Consider the following 16914-nt stretch of genomic DNA (forward strand, 5'->3'; position numbering starts at 1 on the left):
CGCTGGAAGGTTCCAGGTGCGTTGCAGAGTCCAAACGGCATACAATTGAACTCACAGAGGCCCATCGGCGTGGTGAATGCTGTCTTCTCCTTATCAGCCTCTGCCACAGGAACTTGCCAATACCCACTAGTCAGATCTAGGGTGGAAAAGTAAGTAGCGGATTTTAATGCAGCCAATGACTCTTCTATCCTAGGTAATGGGTATGCATCCTTGTGTGTAATGCGGTTGATCTGTCGGTAGTCTACACACATCCTCATGGTCCCATCTTTTTTCTTAACTAGCACTAGTGGGGCTGCCCAGGGGCTACAACTGTCTCTTATTACCCCTGCTTCTTTCATTTCTTTGAGCATGTCTTTGGCGCATTGGTAGTGAGCTGGTGGTACTGGTCTATACCTCTCCTTTATGGGTGGATGGTTACCTGTGGGTATAGTGTGCTCTACCCCTTTGATCTGCCCAAAGTCTAATGGGTGTTTGCTGAATATTTGTTCATATTCATTCACTACCCTGTATACTCCATGCTTTTGATGGGAGGGTGTAGAATCGGTACCTACATGTAGCTTTTGGCACCAATCCTCCAGCTTTCCCTCTGAGCCATTGTCTTCCGCCTGACTTGACGGCTTCAAGGGCTCAACGGTGGTGATGGCATTGTTATCAACCGTATATAGCTTAGCCATGGTAGCATACTTTGGTAGGGTGACCTCATCTTCCCCACAATTTAGAAGGCGTATTGGCACTCTTCCCCTGTGTACCTCAACTATTCCTCTGGCTGTCAGTACAGTGGGCCTACTGTCTGAGTACACGGGTTCTACCAGGGCCTGATAGTCTCGCCCTCTGATGCCTATTGCGGCTCTACACCAGACCAGCATTTCAGTTTTGGGAGGAATTACAATAGGTATTGGGTCACTTACCCTTGCACTGCCAATTTCACCTCCTGACATTTCTACCTGCTGCTTCAGCATCAAGGATTTAATTTCCTTCTGCAGGAGTCTCTGTTGCCCAGGTTTGGCAGTCTCGACGATCTGCTGCAAGACAGTAATTACCTCTGCAAAACAATTTTCAATTACATTCATTCCTAGCAGTATAGTTGGTTCACGTTCTCGCCGGTCAACATCAACAATGATAATACCCTGATTCTGCAATTCTACTCTCCCAATCTTAATGGTCATTTCTCTGAAACCAACCTGTGGTACTAATTCACCATTGCTAGCCCATATATTCAATGCAACATTAGATGGACCACTGTTAACGTCTGAATCAGCCCAGTACCTCTTATAAAGGACATGCGGAATTGATGTTATTTGGGAACCAGTGTCCAGCAAGGCATTGAGCGGAATACCATCCAGCACGATGGGGATGACTGGACGTCCCCCCACATACTTGTCGTGCCAGGGTGAGGGACCTTGTGAGTTCATTCCTGAGGAGCGGCCCGCCTCCCCAGGGGATCCCCATTTAAAGCACATTCACGGGCAAAGTGACCTGGCTCATTGCAACAGCGGCAAATGGGCTGTCCATCCGGCTGGTAGCGGTCGCTGGGTCGTCCTCTCGTCGCTTGGTATCTCCTAGGCCTCATCCATGGGACATCCTCCTTGCTGGTTGCCAGCTCAATCTTGGGTGCAGACTTGGATCCACGCAGCTCCTGGACGATTCTAGCCATGGAAGCAACAGTGTCTGTAAGGGCTTCAAGCTTTTGATGTAGAGCCTCATTAGTGATCGGCTCCAGGTGGTTAGCAGCAGCCGCTGACATGGCCGAGGTCACCGGCACTACTGGCTGCTGGGGTGCCACTGTAAGGTGTTGAACAGAGTCTATATCCTGCAGCTCCTCCACCTGCTGGAGGCGGATGGCTCTATCCTTTAGCTGGGCAAATGTTAGTCCTGGATCCTGGATCACCATCATGCTCAGTTGTCCCCGGTGGGAAGGGGATGAGAGTCCATCCAGGAATTGGTCTATCAGCAGCTTATCTGCTCCAGGGGCTAAGGCAGGTTCTGCTAATTTAAGTGCTCTGAGCGCCTCCTGTAAGTTTAAGGCAAAGTCTCTTGCGCTCTCTCTAGGTTTTTGCTTGCATCCAAAGAACCTCATTTTAGCCCGGCTGCCAGCAGTGGATTCAAAAGCTGCTTTTAGTCCAGCTATTATATGCTCTACAGTGTCCTTTGCATCGTCCGGCCAGGATATAGCCTCCCGCTGGGCATTGCCGGTTAACTGTCCCATAAGCATACCAACACGCTGAGCTTCTGTCAGGGGGTACATGCTGTAGTAGATTTTTAGCTTTCCGATAAAGTCATTAAGTGTGTTGGGCTCACCTGAGTACTGCGGCAGCCACACTGCACCCGGGGTGTACGGCATCAGGAACGGCATGATAGGTGCCGCTGCACCGCCGGGTACAACAGCGTCTCCCTGCTGCGACATCTTTGCGCCCCCTTAGTTAATTTCACCAGTCTTCTTGACAGCAAGCCTGGGACACTTTTCTGCGTTTTCGTTCGGGTCGCAGCACCGAGCGCACCTCCTCTGCAAGCAGGGGGCGGAGTCTTAGTTTAGGCGCGATGTTTTCCCGCGCGTAGCAGGTAATGGCGTGATTAAAGATGGCGCCTGGAAAATTTTACCAATGATGTTTTTGGATTTTTCCAGGTATCTTTGCAAAGTTTAAAGTCCGTTCTTTGTTGCAACAATTCACAGTGCAAGTCTTTTATGCGATGCAATAAGTCTTTACAGGCGCACGTCACCCGGCTTGCAGCCGGGTCCAGTCCGCATCCTGTTCGTGACGCCAAAGTTGTGTCGCCAGGGGTTAAGGGGATACCCAGAACCGGGCCAAGGGGTCGCTTCTGGAAAGGGGATCACGGTGTCGTGACCCGGTCTGTGCTCCCTGGTTCCACAATAAAAAGGGGGGTTATGTTCGTGACGCCACCCGTGGAATGTGATCAGAGATGACCACCGCTGCTGCAGAACCTCCGGGGTGATGGAAGGCAGCTTGAGATGGGACGGCTCCCCACGGGTAGAGCCTTTTCCCCGGGGCAGTATGTTAGTCTATGGGGGGGAGTGCAGGACACGAGCACAATAAACAGGCAGACTCACGGTTTTGCAGTTTCTTTGTCCTTTACTGATGATGGTATTCAGCAGAGTACTGTCCACGGAGTCTGTGAGGGGTTCAGGGTTTCTCCCACCCAGCCGGGCCGTTTTGGCTTCCTTGCCTGCACTGTGTGTCTGTGGCCCTGCTGATGTGTGAACTATGCAGCCGGCTCTGCTTCTGCTCTGCTCCTAGGTACCGACCTGACAGGCAACTCGAGTCCTTCCTAGTATGTTCCTGAACTCTGCGCTTGTTGCTTGTGTCTGTGGTACAGGTGAAAGATCTGGAATCTTCACTTCTCTGGTGGTAACTGTGCAGTATGTAACCTGCAGTCTCGGATCCAGCATCCGTTCTGTGTGCTCCACTGGGGATGAGCTCTGCAATGCTCTGTCTCCCAGGAATGTTCCTCTGTGTACTCTTTCTCCTTTCCTCAGACCCTCAGCTAGGCCTGGAATTGGTCAGTGGATCCTGAGGTGAGCTAAAGCCAGCTTCCAACCTACAGAGATCCTGTCTCCTCAGTGCTCTGCACTGAACTTCCAAACTGAAACTACTCCTGACCATTTCCTCCCTCCACCAGAATATACAGGGAAGCAGCTTGGTCTCCCCCTTCTGGCCAGGAGGTCTTGGTGTTGTGTGTGGGGAGTTAACCCTTTGTGTTGTTACTGTGGCAACCCTGGGGTGCCACACATAACCACGTGTCACAAAACATCACACGTGCCCTGAACAACGCTGTTTCACCCAAGGTCCACCTAACCACAGACACGTGAACAAGTGCTTGTGGGCAAGGCCGCTACATCTCGTTGACGGCACACTGGGTTAATATTGTGGAAGCTGGGACCCAGTCTGAGCGAGGGACGGAACACGTCCTTCCCACACCAAGGTTTGCAGGCCCTACCTCAGTCAGTGTTTCACCCACACTCTACAGCTCCGGAATGTCATGCTCTTCAGCCTCCTCCTCCTCCTGCGCATCCTCATCCACTGTGCCCTCCACACCAGTCACAAGCTGGAAGCACTGCAGCACTGCCTCGGCGAAGCGGCAACAGGCTGTGCTGAAGCTAATCTGCATAGGTGACAAACCCCACAATGCAGAAGAGCTGTGGACAGCTCTGAAACAGCAGGTAGATCACTGGCTCACACCTCTGAACCTAAAGCCAGGAAAGGTCGTGTGTGACAATGGCCGGAACCTGGTGGCGGCTTTGAGGCGAGGCCAGCTGACACATGTTCCATGCGTGGCCCATGTGCTCAACCTCGTGGTTCAGCGGTTTATAAAGTCATACCCAGAGCTGTCTGATCTGCTGGTAAAAGTTCGCCGCCTGTCTGCACATTTTCGAAAGTCACCTACTGCTTCAGCCGGCCTTGCCGGCTTTCAGCGCCGTTTGCATCTTCCGGCTCACAGACTGGTGTGTGATGTCCCCACGCGTTGGAATTCAACTCTGCACATGTTGGTCAGGATATGTGAGCAGAAGAGGGCAGTTGTTGAGTACCTGCATCACCTAAGCCGTCGGGAAATGGGTCAAACTCCACACATAACACCTGAGGAGTGGAGATGGATGTCAGACCTATGTACCATCCTCCAAAGCTTTGAGGACTCCACCAAGATGGTGAGTGGTGATGACGCCATTATTAGCGTCACCATACCGCTACTCTGCCTTCTAAAACGGTCTCTGCTGAAAAACAAACATGATGCATTGCAGGCGGAGCGCGATGAGTTGCAGCAAGAAACAGTAGTGGGTGTGGGTGATAACACACAGCCCAGCCTCGTCTCATCACAACGTGCAGTGGAGGACTATGACGAGGAGGAGGATGAAGACATGGAGCAACTCTCCGGCCAAATTGAGGATATGACATGCACACCAGTCATATCCTCGGTTCAGCGTGGCTGGCCAGAGGACAGGGTAGATGAGGAGGAGGAGGAGGAGGAGGAGGACAGCATGTTCAGTCATCTTGTTGGTCAGGCTACTGAAGTCCTGGCTGTTAAGAGTCTGGCGCACATGGCTGACTTTATGGTAAGCTGCCTGTCTCGTGACCCTCGCGTTAAGAACATCTTGGCCGACAATCATTACTGGTTGGTAACACTGTTAGACCCACGCTACAAGGAGAACTTTTTGTCTCTTATTCCCGTGGAGGAGAGGTCAACCAAAATGCAGCAGTTCCGGAAGGCCATACTCACGGAAGTAGGCAAAGCATTCCCCTCACAAAACGCTAGCGGCATAGGTCAGGAATCAGTGGACAACCGAGGCGTACAGCCGAGAGAGGCACAAGTCCAATCCGCCAGAGGTAGGGGAACAGTCTTTAAGATGTGGGACAGTTTTCTCAGCCCCTCACGTACCACAGCCCCTGAGGTGCGGGGTAGTGCCACAAGAAATCCTAAGTTTGCCCAGATGCTGAAGGAGTACCTTGCAGATCGAACAACTGTACTCCGACATTCATCTGTGCCTTACAATTATTGGGTATCCAAGCTGGACACGTGGCATGAATTGGCTCTCTACGCCTTGGAAGTCCTGGCCTGCCCTGCTGCTAGCGTTTTGTCAGAGCGTGTTTTTAGTGCCGCAGGTGGAATCATTACAGATAAACGCACCCGCCTGTCAACTGAAAATGCTGACAGGCTGACTCTGATCAAGATGAACAAGGGTTGGATTGGGCCAGACTTCACCACACCACCAGCAAATGAGAGCGGAATTTAAAGTTTGCCATGTACCTCCACTCACCCATGGGTACACACTTCTGGACTTTGGATAATCGCTGGACTGCTCCTCCTTCTCCTCATGCGCCACCATGATGATGACCGTTACAAATTGCAATACTTAGGCCTTTGTTTCAGGTATACCCCCAGTGGTAAATTTTTTCGCCCATTCTTTGCAGAATGGACATTACAACGACAGGAGACCCGCTCCTTTGCAATGGGAACAATGTTTTGAGGCCCTCATGCACGTCTCTACCCAGGGACAACGTGGAGCCTCCCAATTTTTGGCTGCCCTGCCTAAGGGCTATACTATAATACACCCACTTCCTTAAAATGGACACTTAATGTTTTGAGGCCCTCATGCACGTCTCTACCCAGGGACAATGTGGAGCCTCCCAATTTTTGGCTGCCCTGGCAAAGGGCTATACTGAAATAGACCCACTTCCTTACAATGGGCACTTCTGGTTTACAGGCCATCATGCACGTCTCTATCCAGGGACAATGTGGAGCCTCCCAATTTTTGGCTGCCCTGGCAAAGGGCTATACTGAAATAGACCCACTTCCTTACAATGGGCACTTCAGGTTTACAGGCCATCATGCACGTCTCTATCCAGGGACAATGTGGAGCCTCCCAATTTTTGGCTGCCCTGGCAAAGGGCTATACTGAAATAGACCCACTTCCTTACAATGGGCACTTCAGGTTTACAGGCCATCATGCACGTCTCTATCCAGGGACAATGTGGAGCCTCCCAATTTTTGGCTGCCCTGGCAAAGGGCTATACTGAAATAGACCCACTTCCTTACAATGGGCACTTCTGGTTTACAGGCCATCATGCACGTCTCTATCCAGGGACAATGTGGAGCCTCCCAATTTTTGGCTGCCCTGGCAAAGGGCTATACTGAAATAGACCCACTTCCTTACAATGGGCACTTCAGGTTTACAGGCCATCATGCACGTCTCTATCCAGGGACAATGTGGAGCCTCCCAATTTTTGGCTGCCCTGGCAAAGGGCTATACTGAAATAGACCCACTTCCTTACAATGGGCACTTCTGGTTTACAGGCCATCATGCACGTCTCTATCCAGGGACAATGTGGAGCCTCCCAATTTTTGGCTGCCCTGGCAAAGGGCTATACTGAAATAGACCCACTTCCTTACAATGGGCACTTCAGGTTTACAGGCCATCATGCACGTCTCTATCCAGGGATAATGTGGAGCCTCCCAATTTTTGGCTGCCCTGCCTAAGGGCTATACTATATAATACACCCACTTCCTGACAATGGACACTTAATGTTTTGAGGCCCTCATGCACGTCTCTATCCAGGGACAACGTGGAGCCTCCCAATTTTTGGCTGCCCTGCCTAAGGGCTATACTACAATAGACCCACTTCCTTACAATGGGCACTTCAGGTTTACAGGCCCTCATGCACGTCTGTATGCAGGGGCATTGGTGAACCTCACAATTTTGGACTGCCCTGGCAAAGGAAAATACTACAAAGACTCACTTCCTCAAAATGGGCACATTAGACTCAAGAGGCCTTCATGTACGTCTCTTCTCAGGGACATCGGAGTGCCACACAATGTTTTCACGTAAAATCTTTCATGTATTAATCTCAAAAAGTAACATACACCAGCTCTATCTCACTATTGGGTATGTGCCCTTAACATTTCTGCCATGAAAAATCATTTTGGGGTCATTTTGGAAGGTTTTCTGGTGAGTCCGTAAAAATGGCGTGAAACGCGGACAAAATTGTTCACAGCTGTGAGTTTTGAGTGATAAATGCTTCAAGGGGTCTTCCCCATGCTGTTGCCATGTCATTTGAGCACTCTTCTGAGACTTTTGTGACATTTTTAGGGTTTCTCCATGCTGCCGGGGGGTCATTTCACAAAAATACTCGGGTCTCCCATAGGATAACATTGGGCTCGTTGCTCGGGCCGAGTACACGAGTATCTTGGGAGGCTCGGCCCGAGCTTCGAGCACCCGAGCTTTTTAGTACTCGCTCATCACTATTTGCTACCTACCCCGGTGTCATCCTGGGGATGGTTAATTATGGCGTATTTTTGAATGTGCTTGATGCAAATCAAAACATCCTGTTTGCAACTAGGGCCCAAGTGCTGCCACTGATGGGGTGGGTGTGTGTGGGGCCCAATTTTTGGAAAAAAGGGAGACTCCGCTTGGAGTAACCCTTGCTTACATTGTTTTTAAAAGAAGCCAAGATGAACAAGTCATGGGTCAGCAAAGACTTTATCTACCTACCCCGGTGTCACGCTGGGGACGGTTAATTATGGCGTATTTTTGAATGTGCTTGATGCAAATCAAAACATCCTGTTTGCAACTAGGGCCCAAGTGCTGCCACTGATGGGGTGGGTGTCTGTGTGGCCCAATTTTTGGAAAAAAGGGAGACTCCGCTTGGAGTAACCCTTGCTTGCTGTGTTTTTAAAAGAAGCCAAGATGAACAGAGCTGGGATCAGGAAAGACTTTGCTACCTACCCCGGTGTCATCCTGGGGACGGATAAGAATGGCGTATTTTTGAATGTGCTTGATGCAAATGTAGCTGTGAAGTGTACAACTGGGGCACAACTGCTGCCACTGAAGGGGTGGGTGTGTGTGGGGCCCAATTTTTGGAAAAAAGGGAGACTCCGCTTGGAGTAACCCTTGCTTGCTGTGTTTTTAAAAGAAGCCAAGATGAACAGAGCTGGGATCAGGAAAGACTTTGCTACCTACCCCGGTGTCATCCTGGGGACGGTTAATTATGGCGTATTTTTGAATGTGCTTGATGCAAATCAAAACATCCTGTTTGCAACTAGGGCCCAAGTGCTGCCACTGATGGGGTGGGTGTCTGTGTGGCCCAATTTTTGGAAAAAAGGGAGACTCCGCTTGGAGTAACCCTTGCTTGCTGTGTTTTTAAAAGAAGCCAAGATGAACAGAGCTGGGATCAGGAAAGACTTTGCTACCTACCCCGGTGTCATCCTGGGGACGGATAAGAATGGCGTATTTTTGAATGTGCTTGATGCAAATGTAGCTGTGAAGTGTACAACTAGGGCCCAAGTGCTGCCACTGAAGGGGTGGGTGTGTGTGGGGCCCAATTTTTGGAAAAAAGGGAGACTCCGCTTGGAGTAACCCTTGCTTGCTGTGTTTTTAAAAGAAGCCAAGATGAACAGAGCTGGGATCAGGAAAGACTTTGCTACCTACCCCGGTGTCATCCTGGGGACGGTTAATTATGGCGTATTTTTGAATGTGCTTGATGCAAATCAAAACATCCTGTTTGCAACTAGGGCCCAAGTGCTGCCACTGATGGGGTGGGTGTCTGTGTGGCCCAATTTTTGGAAAAAAGGGAGACTCCGCTTGGAGTAACCCTTGCTTACATTGTTTTTAAAAGAAGCCAAGATGAACAAGTCATGGGTCAGCAAAGACTTTATCTACCTACCCCGGTGTCACGCTGGGGACGGTTAATTATGGCGTATTTTTGAATGTGCTTGATGCAAATCAAAACATCCTGTTTGCAACTAGGGCCCAAGTGCTGCCACTGATGGGGTGGGTGTCTGTGTGGCCCAATTTTTGGAAAAAAGGGAGACTCCGCTTGGAGTAACCCTTGCTTGCTGTGTTTTTAAAAGAAGCCAAGATGAACAGAGCTGGGATCAGGAAAGACTTTGCTACCTACCCCGGTGTCATCCTGGGGACGGATAAGAATGGCGTATTTTTGAATGTGCTTGATGCAAATGTAGCTGTGAAGTGTACAACTGGGGCACAACTGCTGCCACTGAAGGGGTGGGTGTGTGTGGGGCCCAATTTTTGGAAAAAAGGGAGACTCCGCTTGGAGTAACCCTTGCTTACATTGTTTTTAAAAGAAGCCAAGATGAACAGAGCTGGGATCAGGAAAGACTTTGCTACCTACCCCGGTGTCATCCTGGGGACGGTTAATTATGGCGTATTTTTGAATGTGCTTGATGCAAATGTAGCTGTGAATTGTACAACTGGGGCCCAACTGCTGCCACTGAATGGGTGGGTGTGTGTGGGGCCCAATTTTTGGAAAAAAAGGGAGACTACGCTTGGAGTCACCTTGCGGTGTTTTACATGATTTTAGAAGGGCGTGCCATGCCTATATCTGTGTGTCCTCCTCTTTTTCCTTGTCCAGCTGTTTTGTTTTCGCATGAGTATATGTCCTTGTCACTTTCCCATGTGTTTGAGTTGTTTGTCACCTTTTGGACACCTTTGAGGGTGTTTTCTAGGTGTTTTTCTGTGTTTGTGATTGCCTGCCATTGTTTCCTATGCAGTTCGAGTTCGGTTCGTCGAACGTTCGACGAGCCGAACTCGAACGGGACCTCCGTTCGGCGAACCGACCTCGAGCCGAACCGGGACCGGTTCGCTCATCTCTAATCTAGACCACCAACCTTTACCCCAGTGGATATTAAACATTGAGATACCATTGTGGAGGAAATACGTAGACCCAGGTTGGAATCCCCCAAGCGATCGGGGTCTAAACTTTTTCCAACTGCCGTTTTCCCTTGGGCACGGAAATACAGGAAGTGACAAAGTGTCCCTTTTTGCCAAAGAAAAAACACATTCATCCCTTTTTAAGAGTAGAGTAGTTTTTCCAACCATGGGATGTTCCTCCAAGCTGCATGGGCTCAGCTCAGGCCTCTTGAGTTAATGTCAGTACAGTAACCCCCAAATAGAGGGTCTTGGTTTCATAAGACCTCTACTGGAAACAGCGATTAATACATATTACTAGATACTTGGCACACGCAAGAGAAGTAGGCGTTTCATACATTACCAACGCCTCTTTTACCCTCTCGGATACACCCTGGAAAAACTGACTTTTAATCGCAGAGTCTTTCCACTGAGTGTCCATGAACAAGAGCTGGATTTGGCTCAATAATCCTCTGCAGGCCGATTCCCCTGTGCAGTGAATGAATTTTAGGCTTAGGTAAAGATATTTTGTCTGAATCATCACAGTTGATCCCAAGTACAGAGAAAACCAGTCCACCAAATAAAAAAAAATGGTGACTCAGAGGTCAAAGAAAGAGCCCATGCTTGTGGGTCCCCACTCAGGAGTGAGACCACAATTCCCACCCATTGTGCCTCATCTCCAGAGCACTTAGGATGATTACGGAAATACAATTTACATGCTTCCCTAACGATAACAAATCGGCTGTGCTTCCCTGAAACTCTTTCCGGGGGGGCAGTTTGGGTACAGGTGACCCAGCAACCAGGATTGCACCGGTGTAGCGGACTGCGCTTGTTGCTGTACTGCCCATTTTAATTCAGCCACCTGGAGAGATAAGGTCTGCAATTGCCTTGATAGCGCAGCAATTAGGTCCATACTGAAGTATAAAGTATGGCCAGCTACAACGTCCCGATGACTGTGGGATAGAGGGGAACCGGAGCTGCCCTCAAGCTATGGAACCCTATGCTATCCCTATTCTCAGAGCTACCCCTAATGCTGGGGATGCTTGAGTCTCCTTCCTGGCCCTGCACCTGACCAGTCCTGATCTGTTTCCCCTTCCCCTTCCCCTCCCCCCCAGGGAGGGACAGGATAGATGTGTAATAAAAGTCACAGATATAGACAGATGAGGGGAAAAAAAATCAAAACTCTGTCACACAGTGTGCAGACATATAGACGCTCCTCAACATTGGAATTACAACTCTAAAGGAAAATTCATGGATTTATGGAAATCATAGGATTGATAGACATGTAAATGATTATACATAAAAATGAAAATATGGGAACAAAAGTATGAAAACAACTCAATTTATTATATATGAAGTATGAGTGTCATGTGCAGAAATACCCGCACTTAAACCCCATTTCAACCATTGATGAGGTTATTAATGGATGTCTGAGGAGTGTTTATTCTAGGTACACTAATAACTTGGCATTACATTGATTTAGTAGTGTAACCAATGTTATAGCTATTTTTCCAAAATATCCCAGGAACCATTTTTCAACAGAAATCACCAGGCCACATGTTGAGTGTGCCACTATGAGCAGCTTACGTGGCTGAAACACACTACGAATGGCCTATTGCATCTCTAGACTTGTTTCCCATCGAGCACATCTGGGATGTCACACAGTGGGTACAGAAAGTATTCAGACCCCTTTAAATTTTTCACTCTGTTTCAATGCAGCAATTTGGTAAATTCAACAAAAGTTCATTTTTTTCCTCATTAATGTACACTCTGCACCCCATCTTGATAGAAAAAAACAGAAATGTAGACATTTTTGCAAATTTATTAAACAAGAAAAACTGAAATAACACATGGTCATAAGTATTCAGACCTTTTGCTCAGACACTCATATTTAAGTCACATGCTGTCCATTTACTTGTGATCCTCCTTGAGATGGTTCTACTCATTCATTGGAGTTCAGTTGTGTTTAATTAAACTGATAGGACTTAATTTGAAAAGGCACACACCTGTCTATATAAGACCTCACAGCTCACAGTGCATGTCAGACAGAATGAGTATCATGAGGTCAAAAGATCTCCCCAAGGAGGTCAGAGACAGAATTGTGGCAAGCCACAGATCTGGCCAAAGTTACAAAAGAATTTCTGCTGTACTCAAGGTTCCTAAGAGCACAGTGGCCTCCTTAATCCTTAAATGGAAGACGTTTGGGACCACCAGAACTCTTCCTAGATCTGGCCGTCCAGCCAAACTGAGCAATTGTGGGAGAAGAGCCTTGGTGAGAGAGGTAAACAAAAACCCCAAGATAACTGTGGCTGAGCTCCAGAGATGCAGTAGGGAGATGGGAGAAAGTTCCACAAAGTCAACTATCACTGCAGCCCTCCACAAGTTGGGCCTTTATGGCAGAGTGGTCCGACGGAAGCCTCTCTTCAGTGCAAGACATATGAAAGCCCGCATAGAGTTGGCAAAAAACACATGAAGGACTTCCAGACTATGAAAAATAAAATTCTCTGGTCTGATGAGAAGAATATAGAACTTTTTGTTGATAATTCTAAGCAAATTTCTAATTGAAATCCAGGCACTGCTTATCACCTTCCCAATACAATCCCAACAGTGAAACATGGTGGTGGCAGCATCATGCTATGGGGGTGTTTTTCAGCTACAGGGACAGGACGACTGGTTGCAATTGAAGAAAAGATGAATGCAGCTAATATCCTGAAAGAAAGCCTCTTCCAGAGTGCTCTGGATCTGAGACTTGGCCGAAGGTTCACCTTCCAACAAGACAATGACCCTAAGCACACAGCTAAAATAACAAAGGAGTGGCTTCAGAACAACTCTGTGACCATTCTTGACTGATTCATGCAGAATCTTGACCTAAATCCAATTGAGCATCTCTGGAGAGACCTGAAAATGGCTGTCCACCAACGTTTACCATCCAACCTGACGGAACTGGAGATGATCTGCAAGGAAGAATGGCAGAGGATCCCCAAATCCAGGTGTGAAAAACTTGCTGCATCATTCTCAAGAAGACTCATGGCTGTACTAGCACAAAAGGGAGGGTGCTTCTACTCAACACTGAGCAAAGGGTCTGAATACTTATGACATTATGACAATGTGATATTTCAATTTTTCTTGGTTAATACATTTGCAAAAATGTCCACATTTCTGTTTTTTTTTTAAGATGGGGTGCAGAGTGTACATTAATGAGAAGAAAAAGAACTTTTTGAATTTACCAAATGGCTGTAATGAAGCAAAGAGTGAAAAATTTAAAGGAGTCTGAATACTTTCCGTACCCACTGTAAGTCGGTAATAGTAAATATCACTGCAAGCACTGGATTTGCTGCCCAAGTGCATTCCATGCAGCAAAACGTTCCTCATACAACCATTAATAACCTCATTGATAGCTGCCAGGGCGCATAAGTGCAAGTATTTCTGCTTATGGCTCTCACACTACATACTGAGTAAGTTGAGATGTTTTAAAAAGGTTTCCATTTTTTTCAGCATTTGCATAGCATTAACATGGCTATCCTTCCTGGGATTTCCATAATCCCATGATATTTTCTTGTTGGTGTTGCAATTTCAATGTAGAGGAGTATAATTTACCCCATTTTAAAGAACCATACTGATTGCATAATTATAAAGACAGACCTTCACTGAAAATAACTAAAAATAACTTGGAGTTATCTGTGATTAAATAGAACCAGCCCTGTAGGTAAAGGGAATCTGTCAGCAGATTTTTGCTATGTAACCTGAGGACAGCATGCTGTAGGGGTTAAAAAACAAAAATCAAATATATCTCTCTTATCAGGCTGTGTGCTGTTGTTTTCTTAAACTAAAGACTTTATCATTTAATGATTACCATTGCTAGACTACAATGTCACATGGACTGCAGTCCTGCACGCCCCCTGTTCTGATTGTACAATAACAGGGAGATATCAATCTCTATTGAGAGCCTGTGGTGTGGGCAGTGACAGATCTCTCAGCTCTACTACATGACTAAATTTAAAAATTCTGCAGCCAGTAATCTAAGTGATACATTGTTGGATTCAGGATCTTTTTGTCTACATCATGCTGCTTTTAGATGAGGTAGAAATCCCTGCTGACAGATTCCATTTAAAATCCATTTTATTTACAAGTTTTATGTCTTCACTGATAAACATTTTATATATGTTACAGGCAATGTATGAAAACCCGGAAATCTAGAGAATACCTAGGCAATGCATACAATCTCTGTCATTTTCAGGCAAGGTATGAAATATTTGCAATGTTCTATACTTTCCCTATGCATTACATAAAATGTCTAGGTATTATAAGAATGACAAGAACTGCTCAGGCAAAGTCTGATATAATGCCCAGATTGGAAAATTCTTTAGTAACAAACAGTCAAAAAACTAATGAAAGAAGTAACAAACAGTCAAAAAACTAATGAAAGAAGAAATCCTAAATGAACTACAGGATATCTTTACTGGGAAAAACACAAAGAAACAGAAGTGTCATTCCTGATTATTAAGGGGGCTTTACACGGTAGCGATATTGCTAGCAATTTGTAGCGATAGCGAGCGTGTAAGTACCCGCCCCCGTCGCGCATGCGATTGTTTGTGATCGCTGCCGTAGTGAACATTATCGCTACGGCAGCGTCACACATACTTACCTGGTCGGCGGCGTCGCTGTGACTGCCGAACAATCCCTCCTTCAAGAGGGAGGGACGTTCGGCATCACAGCAACGTCACCTCAACGTCACTAAGCGGCCGGCCAATCAAAGCAGAGGGGCAGAGATGAGCAGGACGTAACATTCCGCCCACCTCCTTCCTTCCGCATTGGGGCCGGCGGCAGGTAAGGAGACGTTCCTCGCTCCTGCGGTGTCACACATAGCGATGTGTGCTGCCGCATGAGCGATGAACCACCTGGATAAACAACCCTTACCGATTTTTGAGTTTGGGACGACCTCTCCATGGTGAACGATTTTCACCATTTTTGAGGTCACTTAAGGTCGCTGGTCAGTGTCACACGGTGCGATATCGTTAATGACGCCGGATGTGCGTCACTAACAACTTGACCCCGACGACAAAACATTAACGATATCGTAGCGTGTAAAGCCCCCTTTAGTCTTTAGTAGCAAACAGTCAAAAAAATGAAAGAAGAAAAGCAAAATGAACAATAGGATATCTTTGCTGGGAAAAAAAAAAGGAATCAGAAGTGTCATTCCTGACTATTTGTTGCAGCACGGGAGGCTAGAATGGCATTTTAATGCAAAGGGCAACTGAGCCAGTTTCACAGATCTGCTGCTGCCTGCTCTGTCCACCTACTTTTGGACGGAGCACCCCTGTAGTATTCTACACTCCGCCTGTTTGTCATTTAGGTATTCTATAGAATGACTAGGAAATATATGAAAACCTGATGTATTTCACACTTTGACAACCCATTTCTGGCATTGTATACATTGCCTAGGTATTCTATAGAATGCCTGTTGTTACACATTGCCGGTAACATATTTATATATATATACAGTGGAACCTTGGTTAACGAGAACAATGCGTTCTGGGAGTGTGCTTGTTAACCAAGTTACTCGTTCAGCAAAGCAAGATTTCCCATAGGAAATCATTGCAATGCAAACAATTCATTCCACAACTTGTTAAATGTCCCATCCTGGTCCCCTATTGTGTCATTCCACACACGCACAAACACGCACAGACACGCACAAACACGCACATATTATGCTCACCTTACCTTCCGTTCCATCGCCGGCCCGCTGGAACTTGCTGTTCGCCGGTACAAGATGTGTATCGGGTAACCATCACGACCAGGGAGGAACTTCTGCTGCCAGAGCGCTGACGTCAAAGGCAGGAGCCGCTTGCCTCTGATTGGTCAGCGCGCTGCTTTTGAGTAGCGGCTGACAGGGAAAGTTCCTGCCTTGTCGCGATGCTTGCCGATACACAGCCTATACCGGCAAACTACAAGACCCAGGAGGCCGGCGATGGAATGGAAGGTACACATATTACTCTCACCTTACCTTCCGTTCCATCGCTGGCCTCCTGCATCTTACAGTTCACTGCGAGGATACCTCCCTCATCGTGATGTACCCGGGAACTACAAGAACCATGAGGCCGGCGATGGAATGGAAGGTAAGGTGAGCATAATATTGCATGTGTGTGAGTGTGTGTTTGTTTGTGTGTGTGTGTTTTGTGCGTGCTTGTGTGTGTTTGTGTGGACTGCAAGAGCGGGTCGGAGCTCGGTGGATGTACTGAACCGGAAGTGTGTGCGGTGAGAATTTTGCTCGTACAACAAAGCTTGCTCGTAAACCGAGTTACAAATTTACAGCACACTTTGCTCGTTAAGCGATGTTCCACTGTATATATATATATATATATATATATATATATATATATATATATATATTTGTGAACTGTGCATCAGTGAACGAAAAATATTGTGGGCTCAAATAACGTGTCGTGTATGGTTTATTTCATGAGACTTTGTACCTATGTAATTTCTTTGGCTGTCCTTATGTCAATGTTATGTCCATGCAAAAGGTTATTTGTACGCTGGATACAACTTTCCTGATGGATGAGTGGGTATTGTCAAGACCATTAAGTAGAAGAAAGAAGATAAGAGCAAAATGCACGAGCAAAAGAATCATAATCAATCAAAGTAAACGATAAAGAAGCTTAAATATTCCAGAAGTAGAGCTTTGATTTATCATTCATAGTTTGTGACATTTTCAAGGACCTAGTTTTAATTTTTCTAGTTAGAAAGTAACACCCTACAAA

Source organism: Anomaloglossus baeobatrachus, chromosome 6, assembly GCF_048569485.1.
Source record: "Anomaloglossus baeobatrachus isolate aAnoBae1 chromosome 6, aAnoBae1.hap1, whole genome shotgun sequence".
NCBI lineage: Eukaryota > Metazoa > Chordata > Amphibia > Anura > Aromobatidae > Anomaloglossus > Anomaloglossus baeobatrachus.